Below are 10,842 nucleotides of genomic sequence, written 5' to 3' on the forward strand. Positions count from 1 at the left end.
TTCCATTTGGAAAAAGAGTTTCATTTCTGGTGCCACTATCAAAAACTCTGATATAGTCTAGAATACCATCATTCCTGGTAGAAGGATGTATGGATTTCAAAATTGAAAACAACTGATGATCAAATCATGAAAAAAAAAAAGTTGCTTAAAACATTCCTGGTCTAAAGTTTCTCAATGGCAAAAAAGAAAACAAGAAAATTAACATAATACTTTACAGGTTAAAGATTTTTTTTAAAACTAAAAAATTGACTGTTTCTCTTAAACGTCTTCCTGAAATTTGATTTATTTCCCAATTTTTTGCTCTTTTCCTTTTCCTTTAAGAGTACTAGATACAGTTGATAGCACAATCCTCATTTACACAACTCAATCCCAGTATGTTCTCTGGAATTTAGTCACAGGTATGTATGCACTGGATTATAATCTTTTGTAGATATATTGTCTGTTGCCATATACAATAACAATTGCAACTACAATAAATTGATTGAAAGCCTTAGTTACTCTTGCACGTTATATATGCACATGCAATCTTTCTCTACATCCCTGGAAAATCCTTTTTATAAAACGTTTGACTATGTAGGTGTAAATACCTAGTTCTATATATTTAAGGGCTTCACCAAGTTCCATTTTATCTCTGTATTCAATGTATTAAGGGATTAAATAATGATGGAAATAAAACTCCTGCTTTTGTATTATGTAGGCTTATACATATAATCTAATGTGACATTGTGCATATTAGCAAAATGTATGTCCAATTGAAATTGATGCAAAAACATTCTGCTAGCTTTTACTGACAAAAAAATAATAATCCTATTCAAAGAAACTAAACACGTGAAATATTAAAAGCATCAGATGGAAACCAAATACCTATTTCCTCAATTGTTTTAACAATAGTCTGGTCTTTCAGATTTAATTTACATTGCTGGTATCTAAGGAACTTACTTTAATAAATCTATGATACTAGCAATAAAATCCAACCCAGAAAAAAAAAATCCCACTGAGTTTCTTGGGATTTACTTCAGGAAAGGCTGTATAGAATTGCAGCTTGGATCTCAAATCAAAGCCTGTTTGCATTGTTCTTGGGAAGTACATAAAAGCTCATCTTAAATTGGAGCTGCCTTAGATCCCATTTCTGTCACTTCTGCGGCTGTACTTTAAAGCCTGAGCATCATAATCTAACTATCATCTGACCACAAGTTATTGGTGCAAAGTCTGGAAAGCACATTTGTCCAGCCTGAAATGCTTTATTGAAAGCAGGTGGTTTAGAACAAAAAGCCAAAAAACCTCCACTTATTAGGTTCCCCTTAAAATATAAGATGTCTTACAATAAAAATACAATTAATATAAACCAGCTATCCTATTCAGATGCCATTAATCATTTACTGCTTGGGGCTGATAGAAACTATACGTAGATGGCATTAGTTACTAAAGTTACTAAAGACTGCCATCGTTAAATGTCATTTCCTGCAATGTAAACTTTATAATTAATCATATGGCCATTTTGCATGAATATATATATTGACAATTCAATTTATGCATACTTCTATACTTTTTTGGGGGAATTTGGCTCACATATTGCACTACATGATTTATTTAAACATTGTTATTAAATAAATCTCAATTGGTTGGGTGTGCCAATTGAGCCATGATTTCAAAATTACAGTGGCTAGGATCATATAATATAGTAAATCAAGCAAATGTTATTGTGATTACCTTTGCACAAAATGCCAATTTAGAGTTAAACTAAATCATGAATAATTTTATTATAGAGGAGAGATTTTGAAAGTTGGTCTTCCCAGTCCTGGCTGAATTCTCACTACTGACTTTTCCACACACCTAAATTAAAGTAATACCAATGCATCTGTATGTTGGCAGAAAACTGTGGACAACATAAAATGTACAGTCCCTACTACCAACCCCAGGCCGGCTGTAAAGGCTATTTAGGCTTACTGTAAAATTAGTACAGGTAATCCTTGATTTATCCATGATACAGTATTGAATTAGACCATTGGGATAAATTATAAATTAATGATGTCAGCTGCCTATAAGGCAGCAAACTTTTTAGGGTGCTCCAGGAGGCCAGGAACATTGCTGACCCTGTGTCTATCTCCATTTGCAAGGATTCCCTTCCAACTTAATTGTGAGGAAAATTTTCTTGTGTCCCAGGTTGGCTTGCCCGATAATAGTTTCAGCTGGGCAGGTGTTTTTCCTTATGGTGAAACCAGTGGTGGGATTCAAATAATTTAACAACTGGTTCTCTGCCTTTATGACCGGCTGGGTGGGCGTGGCCATGGTGGGTGAGGTCATGGGGTGTGACAGGCAGCACTTGACCTCCTGCAGCCCCTGGGAGCAAAAATGAGCTGCGGGGAAGGGCACCGCCCCCCTCACACCCCATTTTGAGCCTAGTAGGCCTCCCTGGAGCCTCCTGGTAGCCAAAACAGGCCGTGGGGGACTTCTGGGAAGGGTGGGGAGGGAGGGACCAGCCAGCAATTTAACAACCGGCTCAGCCAAAGTGGTGCGAGCTAGTTGAATCCCACCACTGGGTGAAACAGTCTTCTCTCCTCCATGCTAGTTTGACTGGAGGTTTCTTGATGTAAGAGGCCCCCGCTGAGGGAATTGATGTTGGTTGACTAGCCCAACAAACTCTGGCTAAGTGACCTTTCTTCTCTTTGTCGGCAAGCAACATTTCTAAACTTGCAGGTTGTTTGCGGGTGATTCCCGCCACTCCCATACATACAGCTTGAGTTATTGCTTTGTCACTGGTCCAGCTCTTTGCTTTCGTGGTTTTGAGGCGGTGGATGTCATCCTCTTCGTCCGTCCCATCATCAGAGTCTATCTCCTCATGATGAATTGTATTAGGCTTTTGCGCTAGGGTTGGACTGTTTGTCCTCTGGATCTCAGCAGTAGATTGGTTTGATAGTTCAGCAGCGCGGGCTCTGTCTATCACCATTCTCAGGGTTATCTTCGTCTTGGCCAGCAATCGGCGCTGCAGTCGGAGGTCCCTCACTCTGCAAACTAGCCTACTAGCTGATGACCTGGTGCTGCCTGGGTATTTTTTCAACTTAATCCCCCCCCCGCCTCTCGCCCATGTATGCAAGACCCCCCCCCCGGGGCCTGTTTTGGGTCTAGTAGACCTCCCTGAAGCCTCCTGTGAGCCAAAATGGGCTGCTGGAGGGCCGCCCCGCCCCCCCGTGCCCCATTTTTGGCCTAGTATGCCTTCCTGCAGCCAAAATGGGCCGTGGGGGACTTGCGCAGCTCCCCTGTGCTCTCCCACCCCCCACACATGTGCAGCAGAGACCCAAATATCAGCTGGCCAGCAGGAAGCACGCGAGCATGCATGGTGGAGCTGAGCTGGGCTCTGTATGCCACCTACATGCCAGAACACACACACACACAAACACCCCAAGGGGTGTTAGGTGTGTATTACCCCTGCAGTATTTTTTTCCAGAGGGAACACACACACATATACACCCCAAGAGGTATTAGGGGTGTCTATAGTATTTTTTTCCAGAGAGTAAAGTCATTTGTGTATCAAGTTTGGTTGAAATTGCTCAAGGTGTTCCATTGTTATGCTGGAACACACACACACACACACATACACCAAGGGTGTTAGGGTGTCTTACCCCCACAGTGTTTGTCTCCAGAGGATAAATCACCTGTGTACCAAGTTTGGTTGAAATTTCTCGAAGCGTTCCAGAGTTATGCTGGGACACACAGACACACACACAGTGTTTGTCTCCAGAGGGCAAGTCAGTTTGGTTTGAATTGCTCGAGGTGTTCCAGAGTTATGCTTAAACAAACATACATACATACATCCTTTTATATATATATATAGATAGCCTGGCCTTTAATACCATCTTACCAGGCATTCTTGTTGAAAAGCTGACTGACCTGAATTTCCCTCCTCTCATTTGTGACTGGGTCAAAAACTTCCTAATGGACTGTCCACAAACAGTAAGGGTTGGGCCTCTGATATCTTCCACCCTGAAACTCAGCACAGGCTCCCCTCCGGGCTGCGTGCTCAACCGCTTCCTGTACTCATTGTATATATATGACTGCATATGACACCATAATAAAGTTTGCAGATGACACAATGGTGTTGGGGCTAATAACTGGAGGGGACAAAGGGAAGAAGTCCAGAAGGTATCCATATGGTGTTCAAAAAGCAACTGACATCTAAATACTAGCAAGACAAAGGAGATGGTGCTGCATTTCCAGAAGCACAGAGAGGAACCTGCCCCACTGTATATCAAAGGGGGCCATGTGGAGAGGATTTCCTCTTTTAAATTCTTGGGAGTGCTCATTAGTCAAGATCTCATCTGGAAAAACAACACATCCTGGTGGTTAGTAAGGCTCAACAGAGACTTTATTTCCTTAGAGTCCTGCAGAAAAATCAAGTGGAACAATGGTCTACGATAGAAAGTGTCCTCACATATTGTATAACAGTATGGTATGCTGGTCTAACAGCTGCGGACAGGAAGGCACTACAGAGAGTGATCAATTTGGCACAAGAAACCATTGGTTGCCCTCTAACATCACTAAATGACATCACCAGGTCTCGCTGTTTCAGTAGAGTAAGGAAGATACTTAGGGATGATTCACACCCTGGCTAGTGTCCCTTTTTGCTTCTACCATTGGGCAGAAGACATCAAAGCATAGCCAGCCAACCAAGCAGGTTAAAAAAAGCTTCTACCCATGGGCTGTTAGACTCTTAAACACAATCACAATCACTCCACGCACATACGGAAACATATGACTAGTCTTTTTCCCCCAATTACTTGTACTGTATAGGGATTATTCTACTTATATAGGGATTATTCTCTATACTATTTACGTTGTTTTGTATTTTCTGTTGTGGATTGCACCAGGGAGGCTAAACCAGTTTCGTTGTATATATTATGTTCAATGACAACAAAGGCTATATTATATTATCCCCCATAAGCCTTTATTGCCTGCTTTATCAAACATGCATCCAGCACTGCTGGAAGCCTATTAAGTGCAGAAATGGCTCCAAAAGCTGTGCCTAGTATTTTTGGCATGGAGAAGAAGGAAGAATGGTGGTAGAGGAAGATCTCTGGGACTAGAATGGTAGAAGAGTGAGAATATGCATAATTCTATTAAAGACAAAATTAACGTGTTCTGTGGCAATGGAGAAAATGGTGAAAAGATCTGAGCATGTTAGCAAAACAATTGAAGAGACATTCAGCAATTCCTTTGCTGTTTTGACTGCTTAATTCTCATGATATGCTTTGGTTTAAGAGGGACCAGCTTTCAATTGTGCAAATTGCAAAGTAAATGTCATAAAGTGCATAGCACTACTCTTTGAAAAACTGAAATACAGCACCACCTATAGGTTCAAGCTGGAAACACTGGCTGTGTACATATTGTGCTCATTATTTTGTTCAGTATTGAACTACAGAAATTGAACAAGTGGTTCAAACATATATCTGTTGAAGTGTTTCAACAGATATTTGGAAACTTTTAGTGGTCATATTCTAAATCTTTTACATTTGACTTCTATTCATATTAAAATAACCCTTTACGATCATGTCTATGGAGATGCTCAATCATCCAGATCATGGTTGTCCCAAAAGTGCTTTTTACAAAAGGCAATTGGAGATTCTTGGTTTTTTTCTTTGAAAACATTTTGCTTCTCATCCAAGAAGCTCCTTCAATTCTAACTGAGTTAGAAAAAACCAAGGAAGTCCAGTTGCCTTTTGAAAAAGCTCTTTTGGGACAACCATGATCTGGATGATTGAGAATTTCTATAGACATCAACGTAGTTAGTTATCTTAATATGAAGAGAAATCAAATGAAAGTGGTAATATTCTAAATATTTTATTTCACATGAAAAACAATGATTCTGGAATATTTAAAATTGAAATATCATCAGCAATCAGTGACAGGATTTGGCCTAAATACATGATTAATTCTAATCCCATGATATTGTCAGTGGCGATTAGCCAATAAGTAATGGCTATAGTCTCACTTCAAGATAATTAATTTAAGAGCCAACATTTTATTAACTCCCAGGTATCATTGTAGAAAGGAGAAAGACAAGAATATGAGAATAACTTTGAGAACAATGCAACGCAGGTATAAGGGGAAGGACAAGAAGTGTCTTCCTGGAATTGCTTTACATTTATTTATTTGATTTATATGGCTTCCCATATTAAGTAACTCTGGGTGACATACAACCATAAAACCTATAAATAAAACAATAAACAAAAATTCTGCACCTTAATCAGAGAAATAAACAAAAATGATTACGGGACTACAGGGTAAAACATATGAAGAATGGTTGCAGGAACTGGGAATGTCTAGTCCCGTGATGGTGAACCTATGACATGTGTGCCAGAGGTGGTACGCAGCGCCCTCTCTGATGGCACATGAGCCGTGCCCCAATTCAACTCCGCTGCGCATGCGTGTATGCCTCCTGCTGGCCAGCTGGTCTTCGGGTCTCTGCCGTGCATGCATGGGGGGACAGAGTCATGTCCATGTGCAGAGGGCAGGGTATGTGTGTATGCGCGGGGACCACACAAGCATTGCATTTGGGGGGGTTCAGCCGCCCTTTGGGCACTTGGTCCAGAAAAGATTAGCCATCACTGCACTAGATGATGCATTTTTGGCTGGTTCCAGGTGGCGGGGATTGCCGCCGCTGATCACTGCCACCTAGAACTGGCCGAATATACGATGCACTGAGGCCAAAAATGGGGCATGCGGAGGCTGAAAATGCAATATGTGGAGGCCAAAAATACAACGTGCAGAGGTGGCGATCGGTGACAATGTGCTGTGGCAATTCCCGCAGCCTGGAACAGGTCTAAAATGGAGCATGCGGAGGCCGAAAATGCAATGCATGGAGGCTGAAATGGCCAGCAGGTGGGAGCCGGTGAGTGGGCGGGGCTTCAGCAACATTCGGTGTATAAGACGCACAGACATTTCCACCCACTTTTTTTGGGGGGGGAGTGTGTTTTATACTCCGAAAAGTATGATAAATAAAAAGAATCAATGTAGCATCAATATTCGTCCACCAGAAAAAAAATCTAAATTTGGATATAGTATATATTTAAAACCAATACTAATAAAAAAGCTTGCAAGTTTTCAAATTCTTCAGAATTCAGACAAAAACCCGGAATAAAATTAGGTCATACGTTCCACTCTTGGTCTTAGAATGAACTGTTGAATGAATGCATTTGTCAGAGACAAGTATGTTTTGTATCAACTGTATGTAGCTTTCAAGAACATACTTGTAAAACTCAGATTATCTTGTTGGCCCAGATTCATTCTCTTAAAAAAATTCTTAAATAATTTATAAATATTTTTACTAGCCTAATAGAAAGAGAAGAAAGATGGGATTTTTTTTCTTCAGTGGCCCATAGCATTTTTGCTCCTAATTTGAAGTACGTTTAGTCTCTTCTCTCTGGCTCGTTTAGATATTAGAGTACTTTCCCTGCTTTTAACTAGTCTGATAATTTATTGAGTTGTCGATTATAGCCATGGAACTATTACTTGAAGATAAAATTGAGAATTATTTTGTGTTTAACGCAGAAGAAAAAAGGGATTCCCCATGGGGAAATTGTTTAGCTTGAACAATTATTTGTATTAATTTTAATACAAACAAAAGGACTAAAAGAAAGCAGAAATAAGAAAATAGTAATTAAACTGGACATATGCAAAGCATGAAGCAAAGAATGGGAATAATAGTGCCGATTCAAAAATTTATTGCCATTGTAAAAATAGGATTTGTGAAGTGTGGCTGGTATTCAAATATTTGGGAGTCATGCCCTCATTTGGTCAGTGCCTCAGCAGACCTGCCACATGCATCTCATACTGGGGAACATATGTGACAAAGAAAGCTATATATTCCCATGTACAGAGTTTCTGTGAAAAGTAGTGGAGTAACTTTTTTCTTTCTGCAGTGCTTCAGATTCTGATAATTATATTTTTCAGCATTTGAAGCAGTATATGCCAGCATTGCTCTATAAACATTTTTATGACCCATGGTGGCACAGTGGTTAGAGTGCAGTACTGCAGGCTACTTCTGCTGCCTGCCTGCAGTTTGGCAGTTCAAATCTCACCAGGCTCAAGGTTGACTCAGCCTTCCATCCTTCCAAGTTGGGTAAAATTAGCCGCCCTGAGTCTCCGGAGAAAGGTGGCATATAAATTGAACTAATAAATAAATAAATGAGGACCCAAATTGTTGGGGGCAATATGCTGACTCTGTAAACCGCTTAGAGAGGGCTGTAAAGCAGTATATAAGTCTGCTATTGCTATTTTTTACTTTATATAAATATCCTGTGTAATTTGGATGTTATGAGGCATGGCTCTTACTGAACAATGGCCAGTACAATCACTGAATTCACACTTCATTTTCAAATATAATATAGTTTATTTGGTTTGAGCTTAGCATGTTGTTTGAACTCAATGAATGATAGTTTAGCAAAAGTTCAGCCCTGTACTGTTTTAGCATAAGTTTCACAGATTTATCCATATACATACCTGGGGTACGTTCCATGAGCTTATTTCAAATTATGTCTGAATGGACTACAGTCCACATTCACACACCCAGAGTTGGGAGAATTATTGATTTCCAAGAGAAATGAAATTCAACATACAGCAGGCAGAATAGTAAATATTTTCAGAAAATTGAGGTGGTACGGAATGACCAAATGATTATAAAAGAAACCCGTCTCTTTGATTATAGGATTCAATCTTTTCATTAATTGTATGGAAGTTTTGATATAAGTAACGAAGTTTGAATATTAATATACATGAATTATAGCTGATGTGTGCTGAAATCTGTATCAATGTTCACAAATTATGCTAACTTTATAGGCTTTGCCTAGCTTGGACTATATGAAAATGAATATTTACCAATTTATCGGGCCAATTATTGTTATAGAAAATATACTACAGTTGTGCAGTGCAAATCAAATATCTTTTAAAGTGTTTATTCAATAAATTTAAAATAAGAGCAATTTCAAAGATAATTGTCTCAAAAACATATCTCTGCAATCATTCAAAGTCATAGCAAAATAGCAACCTAAAGGAAAATTATTAATTTTAATGGCTCGGCAATATTTTAATTAGAAACTATGGCGAATTCTGATCTTTTCCTGGTACGTGCAGTTAGTTTTCTGTTGCTCCCTTTGAGAAATGGTGCCCAGAGAGGGAAGCTGGTGTGATGGATTATAGCGAAGCAGCAGTTTCCCCAGAAAGAGGGAGCATAGCCTAGAACAGGGGTGTCACACTCATGGCAACATGTTGTATCGCAATTTTTCCCCCTTTGCTAAACTGGGGATGGGCATGGCCAGTGCGTGATGCAACTGGCCCACGGGCCGCGAGTTTGACACCCCCGTTCTAGAAAAAGGGACAAGATAAGAAGTAACCCAGCCCAGAGCTGGAGAGGAGACAAGGAAGAGTAACAACAGAATCTCCAGGATATATCCTTTAGGTGAGAGTAGTAAAGTTTAGCCTGGCAAGATTTTGTCTATTGTGTGTAAGTAAATAAAGAATTGAACTTTGGCTGAATTGTTCTATGATATTCTTGGGCTTAGCCTTACCCTTACAAACCCCATGTTTAAGAAGATAGTGGTTTTGTATGTAGAATTGTGACTACAGGAAACTATTCAAGATGCTACCTTTTTAAAACTTTTTTTTTCTATTTTCAGGAAATAAAATGCTATTTACATAAGACACTACCCTAGAACATTAATTCAATTGTCAGTGGATATTTTGACTCTGGAAAATAATAGCAGAAAATGGCAGTTGCCTTCAAGTCTGTTGGCAAGCAATCCATTTGATTAGCAATGTGAAAAACAATATACTGGACTACCTTATTCAGGAGTGTCAAATTGGCAGCCTGTGGGCTGGATGCGTCACACAGAGGCCACTCCCACCCCAGCTCTACGAGTGGGAAAAACATTGTGAAATGTCACATGACAGCAATGTGACACAGCAAGTTTGATACCCGTGATCTAGTTCTTTGGCTCTCGTGTTGCAGGTTATTATGGATTACTTTTTTTGCCTATATTTCAACACAACACAATTAAGGGCAATGTGGACAGAATCAAACAAACCTATAAGGGAAAATCCAAAGTTCCTAAGTGTTAGGACAGGACCACATACTGATTTTTTTTCTTTTTACTAATGTAAAGTTTTAAAAACAACTGTGAGTTGTTATTTTTATCTTCCATAATTTACTAAAAATATTTGAACAATACTAGCACAGGCAAATAGGCAACAGCTGACTTCTTGGATAATGAGTGTAATTTGTTTTTAATTTAATGCATCTTTGGTGTAATACAAATCCAGTTAGTGTTACAACTCCTTGTGCCCTTCAAAATAACAGTTAAAAATCACATATTATAGTAAGATGTGTACGTTAATCTTGTACTGGGCTCACAAAACTCCTTTGACTTTCAACTCCTGATGCCACTAAGGTCCCAGTACTCAATTCTTATTGTGTGGCTATAGCATATTCCAATGGTGTAAATGTGTTCTAACTTCAAAAAGTGCCCTCACCTTATGTTTCATTTTGAGTATTTTTTCTCAATCTCCAAAACCTGCATATTCACCGAATAATCTTGAAATGCAAAAGGATATATGAGGAAAAAAATCTAGATAAGACTGCATGTGAGGGGGAAAAAATTAAAAGTTTCTTGCCAACTACCACAAACTTAGCAAATATGACCCTAACAGGTTTAATCTCAGCAATATAAGTAAAGCTTCACTTCCAATTTTTAAATACAATGTTAATTTTCAATGCAAAAGGTTTTAACCAGTATTATTACTAAAAACACATGAGCAACTACTATATTTTTGGAACCATCAGACTTTACTTTT

The 10,842-nt window shown here is 39.1% G+C and overlaps 1 protein-coding gene across 2 annotated transcripts in view; it reads right to left on the reverse strand.

Moving 5' to 3' along the window:
* Positions 1 to 4,048, reverse strand: part of GAB1 (GRB2 associated binding protein 1) — a 116,253-nt gene extending 112,205 nt beyond the window's left edge. The window contains exon 1 of one of the 2 annotated variants that reach the window (XM_060686855.2): positions 3,889 to 4,048. The gene's annotated coding sequence lies outside the window, so the exon portion shown is untranslated. The remainder of the gene's footprint in view (positions 1 to 3,888) is intronic. The other variant, XM_087874524.1, reaches the window with a different exon arrangement.
* Between the last annotated feature and the right edge of the window lie 6,794 nt (positions 4,049 to 10,842).

This window comes from Pantherophis guttatus, chromosome 8 (genome assembly GCF_059756535.1).
Source record: "Pantherophis guttatus breed Tessera chromosome 8, ASM5975653v1, whole genome shotgun sequence".
Lineage (NCBI taxonomy): Eukaryota > Metazoa > Chordata > Lepidosauria > Squamata > Colubridae > Pantherophis > Pantherophis guttatus.